At 46.4% G+C, this 16894-nt stretch overlaps 1 protein-coding gene across 1 annotated transcript in view; it reads left to right on the forward strand.

The window, feature by feature from the left end:
- The window catches only part of INPP4B (inositol polyphosphate-4-phosphatase type II B), an 853440-nt gene that overhangs the window by 158705 nt on the left and 677841 nt on the right, over positions 1-16894 (forward strand). The window lies entirely within an intron of this gene.

The following is a 16894-nucleotide window of genomic DNA, read 5'->3' on the forward strand; positions in this document are numbered from 1 at the left end:
GTATGGAGATGGGAGAAGTATATATATATATATATAAAAATTAATCAGGTATTAGAAAAGAAAATATTTCTCTACTAAAATAATGGAAAATGGAAGCTCGTTAGGATAGTGCATAATATTACAACATCTTCAACCCCAAACGCATTCTGTTTTCAAGACAACATTTCTAAGATCCAAAATCCTTTAAATGGGGAGATTATAGTCCCTATGGAACTAGCTTTGAAGCAGTATTGGTAGCTCTTATAGCAGAGTTAAGGAATAGTCTGGACAAATGTAGATGTACCTTAGATCTATCAGCAGCATTTGATTTGATCGATCATGACATCCTATTTTACAGACTAAATGAGATCGGTATTACTGACAAATTGGATTGGTTCACAGGTTTCTTAAACCATAGAACACTATGGGGCTCATTTTCAAAGCACTTAGACTTAAGTTCCACAGGTTATTATGTAACTTTGTAAGTAAGTCTAAGTGCTTTGAAAATGCACCTCTAAAGGTACTCTGGAATAAAACATCTCTCAAAATCTTGGTATATTTCCCAAGGTAAACATAGTAAACATAGTAGATGACGGCAGAAAAAGACCTGCACGGTCCATCCAGTCTGCCCAAGAAGATAAATTCATACGTGCTACTTTTTTATTTGTACTGTCCTCTTCAGTGCACAGACCGTATAAGTCTGGCCAGCCCTATCCCCGCCTCCCAACCACCAACCCCACCTCCCAACCACCAGCTCTGGCACAGACCCTATAAGTCTGCCCAGCACTATCCCTGCCTCCCACCACTGGCTCTGTCCCCCAGGACTCTCCACGTTCGCCCATTCTGTCTTTACTAGAGTAGACTAGACAGAGTGTTTCTCACCCTTTTGGGATTTCTTACTATGCTGATGACATTTTGCCATTCCATTTCCCACTGAACACACTGTATATGTAAACCGCTCTGGTTGTAACCACAGAAAGGCAGTATATCAAATTCATGACATTTGACCCTTGACTTTTGCCCTCATGAGCTTAATGTTTGAAATTATATTGACTGCCCATAAAAGAATTGAGTTCAAAGTTCTGTCTTTCATTTGTAAAATTTTATATAGCATTGCTCCAGACTACCTTTCTGCGTTGATTTCTTTATACTCCTGCACTAAATTCTTATGTTCATCTGACAAATTTGCTTGACTATTCCTTTGAATTATCTTTGTCAGAAGTCTTCAGCAAGACACAGATCTGTTGTTGGTAGGGTACCGGAGTTGTGAAATAGAGCTACCGTGCACTCTGAAGAACTTAAATGCTACTACCTTTTTAGACATGGCTTGAAAACTCAATTATTTCATCAACATTTAAGAATTTAATCATAGGTTGTTTTTTTTTGTTTGTTTTATTGTATTTTATGAGAAACTAGTAAAAAAGGCCCGTTTCTGAAGGCAAGGAAATGGGCCCTAGGCAGGCAATTTCTCCCCCCCCCCCACATTACGGCCCGTGGACCCCCCCATGCCGGCCAAAACCGCCCCCCCCCCCGCCGCCGTTGTGGACGTCAGACGCACACAGAGAAACTTGCAGAGAAGATGATTGAGGAAGCAATGCGAAGGGCACAACAGCACTTCGGCTGTCGGGGGTTTGGGTCTCCTGTCAGCACAGGTAGTCCACAATGGCAGCGGGGGGGGGGGGGGGGCGGTTTTCGGCGGGTCGAGGGGGCCGTAGCGCGGGGGGTGACAGATGATTCTGAGGCAGGGGGAGGAGTAGAGAAATAACGCTGCGCATGTTTCCCTACTCCTCCCCTTACCTTGGAATCAGCTGTCATGACGTCAGTGACGTCAGTGCGTGCCTGCCTAGCAAACCACCTCCAGGGATCCACGGTCCCCAGGCACAGAACGTTGGAAGTGAGAGTTATTATATAGGATATGTATTTCGGGATATGACCTGATTTTTTTCATTGTTACCTGCCTTGAGCCTCAACTTGGTTAAGTGGAATAAAAACATCCATGTTAGATTAGATGTGGAGGGACATTTTCAACATGAAGTTCAAATGGCTAAATAAACATTTATTGGAAAATATTTAAAACACATGTCCGTAATGGAAGAAAGAACTAAATGTTTTTCGATTATTCTAAAATACAGAAAAAAAAATGTTTATGGAGAGGTTTCACGGCAAACTTCACGGACGTTTGGAGATAAACGTTTCCACCATTCAGAAATACACTACACAAAACATGCAAGGGAGGTGCTGGTCCCAGCATCGGTAAAACATCCGCAGCAACAGCTGGGCATTCATTCTATGTGCAAAACGTACATATGTACCTCTGCCTGTAGAGGAACATTCCTCAGTGTGCACAGTCATGGTTCTGTGCAGGGAGCCAAATTTCAGTGGTCCAGAGACATAGTTCCTGGTTCTCCTTGTCTGAGACATTTTTAAGCACCATCGTCACCTGCCCCCCCTTACAATGTCTCTATGAGGACATGGAGGTCAATCAGAGGCACCCTGGCAAGGTGAGTGTGAAGCAGTGTCCTCCAGGATCACAGCACCATTCCTAGGCAGGTCAGCATGCATGTTGCAATACATGTTATTGATTTTTCATAAGAAATAATAACAGAACATTGCTGAAAACAGAATGTACAGAATATCCAATAGTAAACATAAACATAGTAAATAACGGCAGAAAAAGACCTGCATGGTCCATCCAGTCTGCCCAACGAGACAAACTCATATGTGCTACTTTTTGTGTATACCCTACTTTGATTTGTACCTGTCCTCTTCAGGGCACAGACCGTATAAGTCTGTCCAGCACTATCCCCGCCTCCCAACCACCAGCCCCGCCTCCCACCACTGGCTCTGGCACAGACCGTATAAGTCTGCCTAGCACTATCCTCGCCTCCCACCACCGGCTGGCTCTGCCACCCAATCTCGGCTAAGCTCCTTAGGATCCATTCCTTCTGAATAGGATTCCTTTATGTTTATCCCACGCGTGTTTGAATTCTGTTACCGTTTTCATTTCCACCACCTCCCGCAGGAGGGCATTCCAAGCATCCACTACTCTCTCCGTGAAAAAATACTTCCTGACATTTTTCTTGAGTCTGCCCCCCTTCAATCTCATTTCATGTCCTCTCGTTCTACTGCCTTCGCACCTCCGGAAAAGGTTTGTTTGCGGATTAATACTTTTCAATGACAAGTAATTATGGGGCTCCCCTCCACTAATCATTCAATGCTAAACTGAGGTGCCCCCCAACATCCTGCCCCACACTCACATACTGATGAGAACATTGGCAGCAGCTCACTAAATACATGTGGCTACACTTTCCATCCTCACGTCACAGCAACAGTGCACATGCTCAGCGAAAAGCCCACCATGCCATCCTCTGTCCCCCATGGTCACCTCATGCAGCAACTGTGCCTGTGTACTGCTTACCCACCCCTCCAGGCTCCCTCACCAATCTGAATGTAGCCATCTGTTGCAGGCTATGTGAGGAGCACTGCACAACAAGTGCTAAAAAAAATAGTAATTATTTATTTATTTTATTTATTGATTTTGATTTTGCTCACACCTTTTTCAGTAGTAGCTCATGGTGAGTTACATTCAGGTACACTGGATATTTTTCTGTCCCAGGAGGGCTCACAAGCCAAGTCTGTATGTGATGCCAAGAAGGCCCATCACCTGAACCCTGTCTCCACCAACTTGTGTTTTCTAGATACTTTGAGATCCACTGGAATCTTGAGTCGCTCCGGCGCTGGTACAGTCGCATACGTAGAGAAGACCCTGCCCTAATCCGGCACATGAGGGAGCGCCTCAGGGCCCAGTATAAGTACCACAGACATAGCACCCCTATAAAAGCTCAGCCCACAATTAAGGCCAGAGTATGCAGCTACCCTCATTACACTGTGCCCACAACCTCCATAGCTACTAGAATGTGTTGCAGCCAACCCTCAACCTATGAGATGACATGGAAAAGAATGGGGGAAGGGGGGAGGCCTTTGGACAGCACCCTCTATCGACCAAGACAAAAGTGGCTAGCGTGTCATACACCTGCCTAGCACTTTGGAGCCACTATAGCCTGGGAAATAAAATGGTATCCCCCACTGTGGGAGTCAAACCCATGTCGTCTGCATTTAGAGCATACAGCCCTAACCCCTACACCAAACACCTATTTGACTAAGGAGTGTTCAAGGAGGGCAGTGCACTGACCATAGAGGGCCGTCATAGCACCAGTTGTCCCCTAAAAGGATGGTCTGTCGTGCCCTCTCACCCACACTCATTGGATATACCACTGTCAGTTCCAAAGTTTGGTATGCTGCCCTGTGAGTCACCCCTCAAGGCCCAAGCTGGGGGCCCCTGAAATCTGCACTTTATATTGGGCCCCCAATCCCCCCTTATGTGTACACTTCCCCTCCGTCTTGGGCATCCCTAAAGTCTGGGCATGAGTCATGGGGTGATGTTCAGCCACTGTCATCAATGAGGTCCCTAAACCAGCTAGCATGAATACCCCACCAAACCTAAGCACATAAGCACCGCCATACTGGGAAAAGACCAAGGGTCCATGAAGCCCAGCATGCTGTCTCCGACAGCGGCCAATCCAGGCTTCAAGAACCCGGCACCCCCCCCCCCAAAAAAAAAAAAAAAATTAATAATGTTCAATGGAATTTTCCCTCAGGAATCTGTCCAAACCCCCTTTAAATTCCGTAAGGCCAGCTGTTGTCACTACATTCTCCGGCAACGAGTTCCAGAGTCCAACTACACGCTGAGGAAAGAAAAACTTTCTCCTATTTGTTTTTAATCTACCATATTCTAGCTTCATCTTGGGTCCCCTGATACTATTATTGTTTGAAAGTGTAAACAAACGCTTCACATCTGTCTGCTCTAGTTTTCCCACTTTAATGTTTGTAAACTGCCTTTCTCTTGGGGGGTCCCAGCAGAGGTGGCCAGAAAGATGATTAGCTCCAACAAGGCCCCCTGCCATCTCCCAGCCAGCTGTAGGACACATAGGAATGGGAACGCACACACACGCACATCCTTGACAAAAATGGTAACAATGGCTCCTGTCCTTGCAACAGCGCAATGCCATACTTTCTCTCAGCCAGTGCCTGCTTACCCAGGACCCTCTAGCAGGGCCATCACCCATCCTGCATGCCCATAGCCAGACAACCCTCTCAGGGTCAAACTGCTCTGATATCATTGTCTCCAGTAACAGCTCCTGAAGACGCCTACTGAGCGAAACACAAGATTGGTCACACAGAGTAACAGCTCCTGAAGACGCCTACTGAGCAAAACACAAGATTGGTACGCCAATTGAGCGAAACATACTGTTTGTGTCGAGCTGAAAATGAGCCGAGACTGAGTTAAAAATGAGCTGAAGCTATATGATATACTACAAGGATTTTGAGCTGGATAACAAGCTGAAGTTATTGGATGTGAAGAGTCCTGTTGGACTGGCTACTAGATTTCAGATTGTTGGAGTTCAGTCTTGTTCCGTGGAGGATCTAATTCCCTACAGCTGGGCAGCACTGGATGTTAAATGCCGCTGAGATATCCAGGGTTTGGACATTATGATGTTTTCCCACGGGATGATTTGACTGTTTGATGCCTTTTTGGCTTTTTGGTTATTGTTTTTTTTGTTTTTTTGCTTTTATGGGTAACGAATGAATGAAGGATGAATGGTTATTTTAATATGAGATTTTGATATGTGTAATTATAGAACAATACATTTAGTAATTAATAACTGTGTTTATATTTGTTGAATATTAATAAAGATGAAATGCCAATTATATAAAAAATATTTACATTTCCCTAATTTGTAGCTGATTAATTTGGGGCGAATTCAGATTGTGAGATTCCTATTTATTTGAATTGTGGCCACTAAATGTAGTACATGATCCACCAGATCAAACACAGCAGAAAGATCCAATGGAACTACCAGAGCAATATTCCCAGAAATTAGTATGGATACTGCACTTCAGTGACTAGACCTTTATGTCTGATAAAACAGAGCTCCCACTGTCAGAAAATAAAATATACAGCGCCTGCCAGTGTGTTTCTAAATTAATAAATGTGATACTGAATGGAATGGCCTAATGTATTTCTACCTATTTACAGTATATTCCCATAGCCTCATAATTACAGCACATAGCATTCACTTATAAAATTGTTTTATGGATCTCCAGTGTTGGACTGAAGCCACCAACTATCTGAGCTTTTAAAGCATTTTGTAGAGTAATGATCTGTTGGTTTTTTATTGGTAATTAAAAATGATCTTATGTCAGACAAAATATATTTAGCAAAAGGTACTTTGCTCAGCTGGTTTTATTAGAAACGTGTTTGGCTAACTGCTGATAATGATTTTGCTACTGAGCACTAACAGGGAAATTGTCTAACATAGTAACATGGTAGATGATGGTAGAGAAAGACCTGTACGCTCCATCCAGTCTGCCAATCAAGATAAACTCATATGTGCTACTTTATGTGTATACCTGACCTTGATTTGTATCTGCCATTTTCAGGGCACAGACCGTAGAAGTCTGCCCAGCACTAGCCCTGCCTCCCTACCACTAGCCCCACCTCCCACCACTGGCTCTGCCACCCAATCTCCGGTAAGCTTCTGAGGATCCATTACTTCTGAACAACATTCCTTTACTAAGCCACGTAGGCGCCTACACGCGCCCAACGTGTGTCAGTTTAGATTTACCGCCCGGCTACCACATGGCCAGTGCAATAGTTTCATTTTTGATGCACGGCAAAAATCAGGCATCAACTCCAACTTGACATGCGTAGGTGATTACCGCACGGTTAACTTGAGAGACCTTACCGCTAAGTCAATGGCTGGCGGTAAGGTCTCAGACCCAAAATGGACGTGCACCAATTTTTATTTTGAAAAGGCCTTTTTTACAGGCGCGCTGAAAAATGGATCTGCGTGTGCCCAAAACATTCACTTACTGTAGCGCAGACCATTTTTCAGTTCACCTTAGTAAAAGGGACCCCCAAGATTGTGATCCCTCTAGGAACGGAGATAGTACCCGCTTAGAATTGGATAGTAAAGCACATTGACTCTGTTTGAGATATTGCAGGACACAAATGTCTTCTTAAATACGCATGAGATAAATGTCTATAAACTTCTCGAGCATAGTCAACTACCCAAGCTGCAAAGGACTTAAATACAAATCAACTTACACATCCAGCTTCTCCCACATATGCACACAACTGTGGGACGCACTACCAAAAGCCTTGAAAACAACATACGGCCACCTAAATTTCTGGAAATCACTAAAAACTAGCCTGTTTCAAAAGGCTTATCCTACCGACCCAACTTAAATGCCTGAACTCTGCAACACTGCAAAACTAAAGTACGTAATGGACATACCTCAATTCTTCCTTTCTACGATTCCCTAATGTGACTGTTCCACATGAACCTTATCGTACCTCAACATCGCTTTGCATTTGTTCTCACCGGAGTCTGCAAACGCCTCTCCGGTACTATGTAAGCCACATTGAGCCTGCAAATAGGTGGGAAAATGTGGGATACAAATGTAACAAATAAATAGTGGTAATCCTGGAAATCAAGGGGTCCTTGTACTAAGGTGTGCGGAAAAATGGCTTGCAGTAGTGTAGGTGCGGGTTTTGGGTGCGCGCCGATTGATTTTTCAGCACGCCTATAAAAAAGGCCTCTTAAAAACGTTTTTGCCGAAAATGGACGTACAGCAAAATCAAAACTGTCGCGCGTCCATTTTGGGCTCTGACCTTACCGCCAGCCATTGACCTAGCGGTAAAAATCTCACGCGGTAACTGGGCGGTGATGACCTACGCGCGCCAAATGCCACTTGGCGTACGTCCGATATGCGCACGTCCAAAAATAAAAATTATTTTCTGGCCTCGCGTATTGGACGCACAGCAAAAATGAAATTACCCCAAGAGCCATGCGGTAACTCCATTTGGCACACGTTGGCACGTGTAGACGCTTATGCGGCTTACTAAAAGGGCCCCCCAATTAGTTACCTCCAGGGTTGAGAACCACTGTTGTATGGAATAAGGAATCCCAGGTTATCGCATAGCATGAACATCTGTGGAGACTAGGCTGCAATCTACTACTTCTAGAAAATTAATGGTTAATAGCACTCAGCCCGGTAGAAAGTTTTTTTTTTTTTAATTTATTTATTTTAAGCTTACAAATAACTTCAAGATACAACTTGAATGAGCAAAGATGATTACCAAAGGAAAACAGCTCAAATATTATACATCCTATATTGGTTATCAATAAGTCTGTACATTAAGAAAAGAAAAATCAAGTATATATTCAATTTTACAATATAGAGTGTAAATGTTTCTAAGTTTATACATCTATAGTCCACAACAATGAAAGCATATCTCAACCCTTTTTTCTATATTTGAAATATTTTTTTTTCTTTAGAAATTTTAGGGACAGGGGAGGGAGTTCCAGGGATTCCTAATATTTACAGAGTAGATGTTACAATTTGTCTTGGCTGGCTTGAGGGTAGCAGGGCTATTTTAGAGTCCAAAAAAGAATTAAGTTGTTTGGGGTCAAAGAAAACATATCTAATAGAATTCAATGTTACAACACATTTACATGGGAAGTTTAACCAATAAAGTGCCCCAAGCTGAAAAGCCTTAGGACGTAACTTAAGAAATTCTTTACACCTTCTTTGGGTTGCCTTAGAAACGTCCGGAAACATTCTTATCTTAAAGTTCATAAAAAGTTGGTCTCTGTGAAGAAAAAATAGTTTGAGAACCCAATCTCTATCCGGTTGCAATACAAAGGAGACTATTAAGGTCATTGGCACCAAGCCTAAATTATCGTCTTCTAGTGTCTGTGTTAAGTTCAAATCCAAAACGTCAAAAGACGTTTCGGGTCTTTGGCCCTCCACTTGTTCTTGTTCCCTTCTTTTGTATGGTAGTAAATAATATATTTTTGATATAGGGGGAAATGCTGTCTCAGGAATTTCCAGAACTTCATGCATGTATTTTTTAAAAGTTAATGCAGGTGCTATCATAGGTTGTTTTGGAAAATTTATCAATCTCTCTATATAAAAAGCAACACCAACGTTCTATGAAGCCTCCAGCCGGAAGTGTGAAGGGGGCGAGATATCCGGTTTCCCTATGAGTGTCTGCCCCGCCCTCTCTTTAACACAGTCAGTGAAGGAAAACAGCAGAGCACGAAATCAAATCGCTGGCTCTGCAACAGTGAAGGACTCAGAGGGGGGAGGGGAGAGAGGCCAGAGGGCAGGGACACACACACTCCCACATGCACACAGAAGAAAACATTGCTAGCCCCCGTTTCATTTGCATCAGAAACGGGGCTTTTTTACTAGTCTTAATATATTAGATCGCTGAGCATTTTCCAAGTTTTCTATGTTGTTTTGGAGGTATAAATTTTCTTTTATCAAATTAACTTGTAATTGTTGAGTAGTTTGTATCTCTTTTAAATTATTCTCCGTTAATGTCTCCAAATCTTTCACCTTTGTCTCCATTACAGGTATTTTATTTAGGAAAATTTGAGATTGGTCACATGTAGAAGAGATTTTTTTTGATAATGAGTTTTCCAAACTCTTCAAAGCTTCCCAGATAGCTTCCAAGGTGATATTGTCTGGCTTCTCCCCTAGAGCAGACTTACTTGGTAACTCCCTTTGTAACGTTTCCTCTATCAAGCCTGCTTCTCTCGTCGATGAATCCTCAGTCAAGGCTTCTCCTCCACTCGATTCCCACACTGCCTGTGCGGTTAACATCGGCAGAATAGCTTCCGGGTTGGGTCCCGTTCCGGGAGATCCCGTCACCTCTTGGGAGCTTGGGGCTTCCCGGTCCCTCCTCGGCGTATCTGCCGGCATGGCAGGAGCCGACCTCTGCTCGGGGCTCAACGTTGTCTCCATCTCTGGACGGGAATGTGACTCTCCTCTCCCTGCTATCTCTGTCTGCAGAGTTCCCGCTCCCGACATCGTTCCCGAGACCAAAAAGCGCTCAATCAAACTAGGTACCGGCGAAGCAGAGACCGCGGGTCCGGTTCTCTGTCTTCCCCTCCTCTTAGGCATATTGGCATAGAGAAAAGGTAAACTATTTTTAGGAAATTAACGGTGCGTGATTCGGAGCGCTTCTCAGCACTTCCTTCCCGTCGCCATCTTGCCTTCAGTGACCAGCCCGGTAGAAAGTTAAGGCTCTATTTACTAACGTGTGTGTAGCAGGCTGCCAAAATGTGTCTTCCTCTGTGGCAGAAAGAACATTCTGGGCTCCTGCTCCAGAAAAATGCTAATCAAATCTGAACAGTAAGTGGACTTTTCTGTGAACGTAGCCTGATAGAACTTAAGTCTAAGCTTTTGTAGGGAAGTATGAATCCCAGAATTCAGGGATTCACCCCTACAGAGGGTCCAACAAGGAGGAGATCTTCCTCCCTGAAGGTGTTCCAGAAAGTAGCACATAGAACTACAGTAGTTGGCAGGGGTGTCGCAACTATTGAATGAGTCCGACAAATTACCAGAGCATTCAGTCATAGGGGCTGATATTACTAGCTCTTTCCTGCAAGGCTGGCATTCTTCCCTTCTTCTTCTCCCCCTGCCCTCAGTCCCTCTGTGTCCCTGAACCTATGATCTCTCCAAAGCCAGCATCTCTTCTGTGTCCGTTGCTGTCTCCTTGTCTAGCGGCTCCTCTCCCCTACCCGTCCTCCGGTCTGCAGTCTTCAAGGTGTACGGACCGGTTCAGGGCCGCCGGCAGCATTAGAGATGTAAGACAGCTGAGGGGAGATGATAGAGGTCTATAAAATACTGAGTGGAGTGGAACGGGTAAACATGAATCCCTTGTTTACTCTTAACAAAAATACTAGGACTAGGGAGCATGCAATGAAGCTACAAAGTAGTAAATTTAAAATGAATCAGAGAAAATCTTTCTTCACTCAACGTGTAACTAAACTCTGGAATTGATTGCTAGAGAATGTGGTAAAAGCAGTTAGCTTAGGAGAGTTTTAAAAATGTTTGGATCATTTTCTAAAAGAGAAGTCCATAAGTCATTATTACGATGGACTTGGGAAAATCAACTGCTTATTTCTAGGAAAACCAGCATAAAATCTGTTTTACTGTTCTCGGATCTTGCCAAGTACTTGTGACCTGTTGACAGGATACTGGGCTTGATGGACATTTGGGCTGTCTCAGTATGTCAACGCTTATGTTCTTATGTTCTCAGTTTCCCCTGCTTCCTCCCGTCAAGATAGTGAGGAGGTGTATGTGAGACAGATTGAAACTTCCAGCTGATAAACTTTCTCCCAGCTATGAATCTGGTTGTGTCTTCTAGAAAAGACCAAGTCCAAAGAACGAAATGAGAGCTGTACAATATGGGAAGTTGAATTTGTCAGTTTCTGGAAAATTATTTGGAACGCATTATTGGAATATCTACCCTTTTAGGGGTCCTTTTACTAAGGTGTGCTGAAAAATGGCTTGCAGTAGTGTAGGCGTGGGTTTTGGACGTGCGCCGATCCATTTTTCAGCGCCCCTGTAAAAAAAGCCTTTTTTTATTTTTGACGAAAAAGAATGTGCAGCAAAATCAAAATTGGCACTCGTCCATTTTGGGTCTGTGACCTTACTGCCAGCCATTGATCTAGCGGTAACGTCTCACGCGGTAACCAGGTGGTAATGCCCTAAGCGCATCAAATGCCACTTGGCGTGCATCCGATACGCACGTCCAAAAATAAAAAAAAAATTTGGCTCTGTGTATTGGACGCACGCCAAAAATGAAATTACCACGAAAGCCGTGCAATAGCCAGGCAGTAGGAAATATTTTCTATTTTCTATCGCTTGGCACTTACCCGGCGGTAATCAGCATTTTACTTGCATTGAACCCTTACCGCCCGGTTAGCACATGAGACCTTACCGCTAAGTCAGTGGGTGGCAGTAAGATATTGGGCCGAAAATGGACTCATGCTGGTTTTAATTTTACCGCATGTCCATTTTCTGGCACCAAAAAATAATGCCTTTTTTCCAGGTGCGCTGAGGCAATGAACCAGCGCGTCCAAAACACGCGCCTACACCAGTGGAGGCCACTTTTAGGCGTACTTTATTTATTTATTTGTTTGTTGCATTTGTATCCCACATTTTCCCACCTATTTGCAGGCTCAATGTGGCTTACATAGTACCGTAGTGACAGTCGCCACTTCCGGATCTGAGAAATACAAAGTAGTATAGCATTGTTATTCGTAGATGATAGAATAAATTACAAGGTGGTATTGCATTAAAGTTCATAGATGATAGAGTAAAGTAAAGGGTAGTTAGACAGTCAAATATAGAAAGTTCATTTTCGGTATGGACAAAAGGTGGTGGTGCATAACGCGTTACACGTGTCCGAATAAGTGAGGTAGTTAACCCTTAGTAAAAGGGCCCCTTAATTTATAATAAAGTGTGTACAATACCGTGCAACACAGGCCACTGAAAATTGCCTCCCTCGTGCTTGGTTCATAGGCCCTATAAAAAATCTACCATAGCAGATACAGTAATACGCATATTTTCAAAGCAATTAGCCTTCCAAAGTTCCATAGGTTTCTATGGAACTTTGGAAGGCTAAGTGCTTTGAAAATATGCCTCTTTAAGTCTCTCTTGTTCCATCAGTTTGCCTGAGTGAATGCAGACTCTACACCAGTGTTCTTCAGTGCAAGGCCCGGGTTCCAATGTTGGCCCCCCTTCATCTTTCTCTGTTTTATCCTTTTATTATCTGTGTCTCTAACCATGCTCATGACAGAAGTGGGGTATTGGATGGGGGAAGAACCACGTGTTTGACGTACAAGACATTTCTTAATAGACAAAGGCAGTGCATTTGTGAATGCAGGTCCTCCTTGAGGATACCCCTAATGAAAAGTTTGAAGGTGGGGTGGTGGGGATGTCAACAGTGTCGTGGCTGCTCACGGGAGGTATCGGAGGCTCTGCTTCAGCTCTTTTGGATCCAAAGTGGCCCCGACTGAGTTACAGTGAAGAACGCTGCTTTACACTGTAATAGACAGTAGTAAATAAGGAGTGAAGCAGTGTGTTAATTAGAAAATTACACCATTATTGTTTCAAAAAATCTATATATATATCAAGGAGAAAGCAAGCTAATAGGTCATCACTCTGCCCTGGCTCTTACAACTATTCTCTGAATGCGTGCCAGGCAGTCTTCAGCTCTGTTACTGTAATAGAAGCACTTCCTCTGAACATAATACAATGATCTGTTTGTCCTTGAACTTCTTTTTTCTGTGGAAAATGCAACTTTCTAGAAAACTGCTAAGTAGTAGCAGTGAATGGCCGCAGAAAGAGACCATTCTGTTCAAGCAGGCTGCCCTGTTATTCTGTCCCGATTGCCAGTCACATCGTCCCCCCTCATTCTGTAACAGTCACTTAGGCATCAGTTGCATGCGTAAGAATAGTAGCGCTTTTGTGAAATTGTTACAGTTACGCACGTAGCTACTAGCTGCACGTTCAGCAGTAATTTATAGCATAGACGTGCAGCTGACTTAGGAACCATTTACGAATGTGCATTCAGCATGCAACGCCCGGTTATCGCTGTGTTAACTACTTGTCATGTGCAAGGGCAAGGTATGGGCATCTGAAGAGATGGCGGCCATTTTGGGTTTGGGCATATCCAGGAGAGGGCGGCCATCTCTGAGGTGGGCGTCTTAGGATGGGGCGGCCATCTTGGTGTTGGGCAGCTGCAGGAAGGAAGCCCATGTTTGGGTTTGAGGGCATCTCCGGTTGGGGCAGCCATCTTGAAGACAGCTGTGCATGTTTGGGCCTAATTTCTGCATTATTTAAAGCCAGGCCACCAGTCCTCCCACGCTTCAGCTTCTATTCAGTTCTCTGGGTAGTTGCAGTGCTTCTGGTTCTTCCTCTGTTTGCTGCCTGGTATTGACCTTTGCATGATCCTGGATTTTGTTTTGTTACATTTATACCCCGCGCTTTCCCACTCATGGCAGGCTCAATGCAGCTTACATGGGGCAATGGAGGGTTAAGTGACTTGCCCAGAGTCACAAGGAGCTGCCTGTGCCTGAAGTGGGAATCGAACTCAGTTCCACAGTTCCCCAGGACCAAAGTCCACCACCCTAACCACTAGGCCACTCCTCCACTCTACTGTCTGCTGCCTGGTTTGACCACTGTTCGTGCCTGGACCTTCTTTGTTCGCTGCCTGGCTGTGCCCCGTGGACTCTGTTCTGGATTCAGTTCTTCCTGCTGTTGGCTTCCCGCACCTGGGGGTTCAACCCCTGGGGAACAGAGAGAAACACAGGGAGAACTCGGGATTGTCCGACAGCTCGGTGGGAATTCTTCCTCCATCGGGCATAAGGGCTCACATCTCCACTTGGCGTGCCTGACACTACTAGTACAGAGCCACGTTAAGATGCTTTGTAGTATTTTCACATTGTGCTTTATGTGTCGGGGTGTGGCGTAGGTGGAGTGTGGGTGTGGAAGGAGTGTGGCAGTCAATGCGCTGCACTTGCCGTGTGCTAACTACCTGAGGCAGAGCTAATACGGGACCACATACCTCCTTAATAGGAGGCCCTAAGTGCTTCCGTGTTAACCCGGAGCAAATAATGTGCATTTATCTGAATGTTCAGGGCTGGCTTAAGGCAATTTGCCGCCCGAGGCATGGATGAGATGCCAAACCCCCTGCACCTAGTCTGGCATCACCCCCTTCCCTCTTCAACCCTCTTCCCCGCGTTTACCTTATTTTTTTCTTTTCCAAAAGGCGGCAGCGATTCCCATAAGCTGCCCTGCCTGGTGCTGCCGGCACGGGCTTCTTCACTCTACTGTGCCCCGCCTTTGAGGAAACTGGAAGTTACATCATGAGATGGGCCGCAGTAGGAAGAACAGGCTGGAATCGGTGGCGGGGCAGCCTATGGGAATCCTTCTGCTGACATGGTTGCCTTTTGGAAAAGCAAAAAATAAGGTAAACGTGGGGAAGAGGTTTGAGTAGGGAAGGGGAGAGTGCCACTCCTGGAGAGTGCCGCCTGAGGCCTGTGCCTCACTTGGCCTAATGATAGGGCCACCACTCTTCATGTTAACACATGACCTGCAATAAAGGATGCAGGGAACACCCTCAATAGTTGCCATGTTAAATTGCAGCTACCGTGCGATAGGAGGGCTGAAAATTTCAATGTATTGTCCAGAGCACCTTCAAGATCTTTTTCTGAGGTGGTGACTCCTAATGTTCTATCATTCTCCGAGGACAAGCAGGCTGCTTGTTCTCACTGATGGGTGACGTCCACGGCAGCCCCTCCAATCGGAAACTTCACTAGCAAAGTCCTTTGCTAGCCCTCGCGCGCCCGCGCGCACCGCGCATGCGCGGCCGTCTTCCCGCCCGAAACCGGCTCGAGCCGGCCAGTCTTCTTTTGTCCGCACTCGGTACGGTCGTGTTTTCGCCGTGTCGAGCCCCGGAAAGTCGACCTCGCGCGTCCAATTTGTTTTGAACGTGTTTTTTTCCTTCGGGAAAGCTTTGTCCTAGTCGGGAAGTGCTCCGGAAACCCCCCGCCGGGTTTCGTGTAAATCCTCCCCGTACTTCCAGCTTTTTTGCCCCGGTAAGTTTTCTTTCGTCGTCGGGGTAGGCCTCTTTTCGGCCTCGGTCGAGATTTTTCTCCCTCTAAATTTGGTGCTTCAAATTTCGCCATTTCGGCTTTTGATTTCGCCGGCGTGATTTTTCCGCCCATGACATCGAAGCCTTCCAGCGGCTTCAAGAAGTGCACCCAGTGCGCCCGGGTTATCTCGCTCACTGATCGACACTCGTCGTGTCTTCAGTGTCTGGGGGCCGAGCACCGCCCTCAGAACTGCAGTCTGTGTTCCCTGCTTCAAAGGCGGACTCAGGTAGCGAGACTAGCCCAGTGGAACGTGTTGTTCTCGGGCTCTTCGTCGGCATCGGCACCGGGATCTTCGAGTGCATCGACGTCGTCAGCGTCCAGACCATCTTCCTCGGCCGCCCCTGCATCGAGTGCATCGAGGCATCGGGCCTCTGCATCGGCGCCGAGACATCGGATAGCTGCATCGACGTCGGTGGTACCAGGACCTCGTCTGCTGATGTCGTCGGACGGTGGTGCATCGGGTGGAGTGCAGGTGAGGGCTGTCCATTCCCCTGCTGGTGGCGGTGAGCCCTCGGGTGGGTCTCCGCCTACCCTGAGGGCTCCTGCGGTACAGCCCCCCCGAGATCGACCTTCTTCAGTCTCGGCCCCGAGGAAGCGACGGATGGATTCGACGTCCTCCTCGTCGGTGCCGGGGAGCTCCGGTGACATGCTTCGGAAGAAATCGAAGAAGCATCGACACCGGTCTCCTCCCCGTGTCGGCACCGAGAGCTCTGGGTCGCCGAGGGATTCGGCACCCAGCAGGCATCGGCACCGAGAGGACCGCTCACCCTCTGTTCAGGAGGTGTCGATGCGCTCCGCTCTGGACAGCCCGGAACAGCCTCCACGCCCGGAACAGGTACTGACGTCGACGCCTGCATCGACCTCTCAGCCTTTCTCTGCAGCCGCTCTAAACGAGAGCCTCCGGGCCGTTCTCCCAGAGATTCTGGGAGAGCTGTTGCGCCCTACCCCTCCGGTACCGGCGGTGCTTGCGCCACCGGTACCGTCGAGCGTGGCGCCGGCTGGCCCATCGCCCAGGTTGAGGTCCCCGACGTCGGTACCCGCGTGCGGTACCGACCGCGGCCACCTCCCAGGAAGGCTCCCCGACTACGTCGGCGGAGGGAGCTTCGCCGATGCGGGCGAGGGAGTCTACCTCTCGACGCCCCCATCGTGGACGGGGTTCCACGGAGTCGAGCAGGGCGAGGTTGCAGACACAGGTCCGTGAACTTGTGTCTGACACCGAGGGTGAGGCCTCGTGGGAGGAAGAGGAAGATCCCAGATATTTCTCTGACGAGGAGTCTGAGGGTCTTCCGTCTGATCCCACTCCCTCTCCTGAGAGACAGCTTTCTCCTCCCGAG

Source organism: Microcaecilia unicolor, chromosome 2 (assembly GCF_901765095.1).
Source record: "Microcaecilia unicolor chromosome 2, aMicUni1.1, whole genome shotgun sequence".
In the NCBI taxonomy this organism is placed as follows: domain Eukaryota; kingdom Metazoa; phylum Chordata; class Amphibia; order Gymnophiona; family Siphonopidae; genus Microcaecilia; species Microcaecilia unicolor.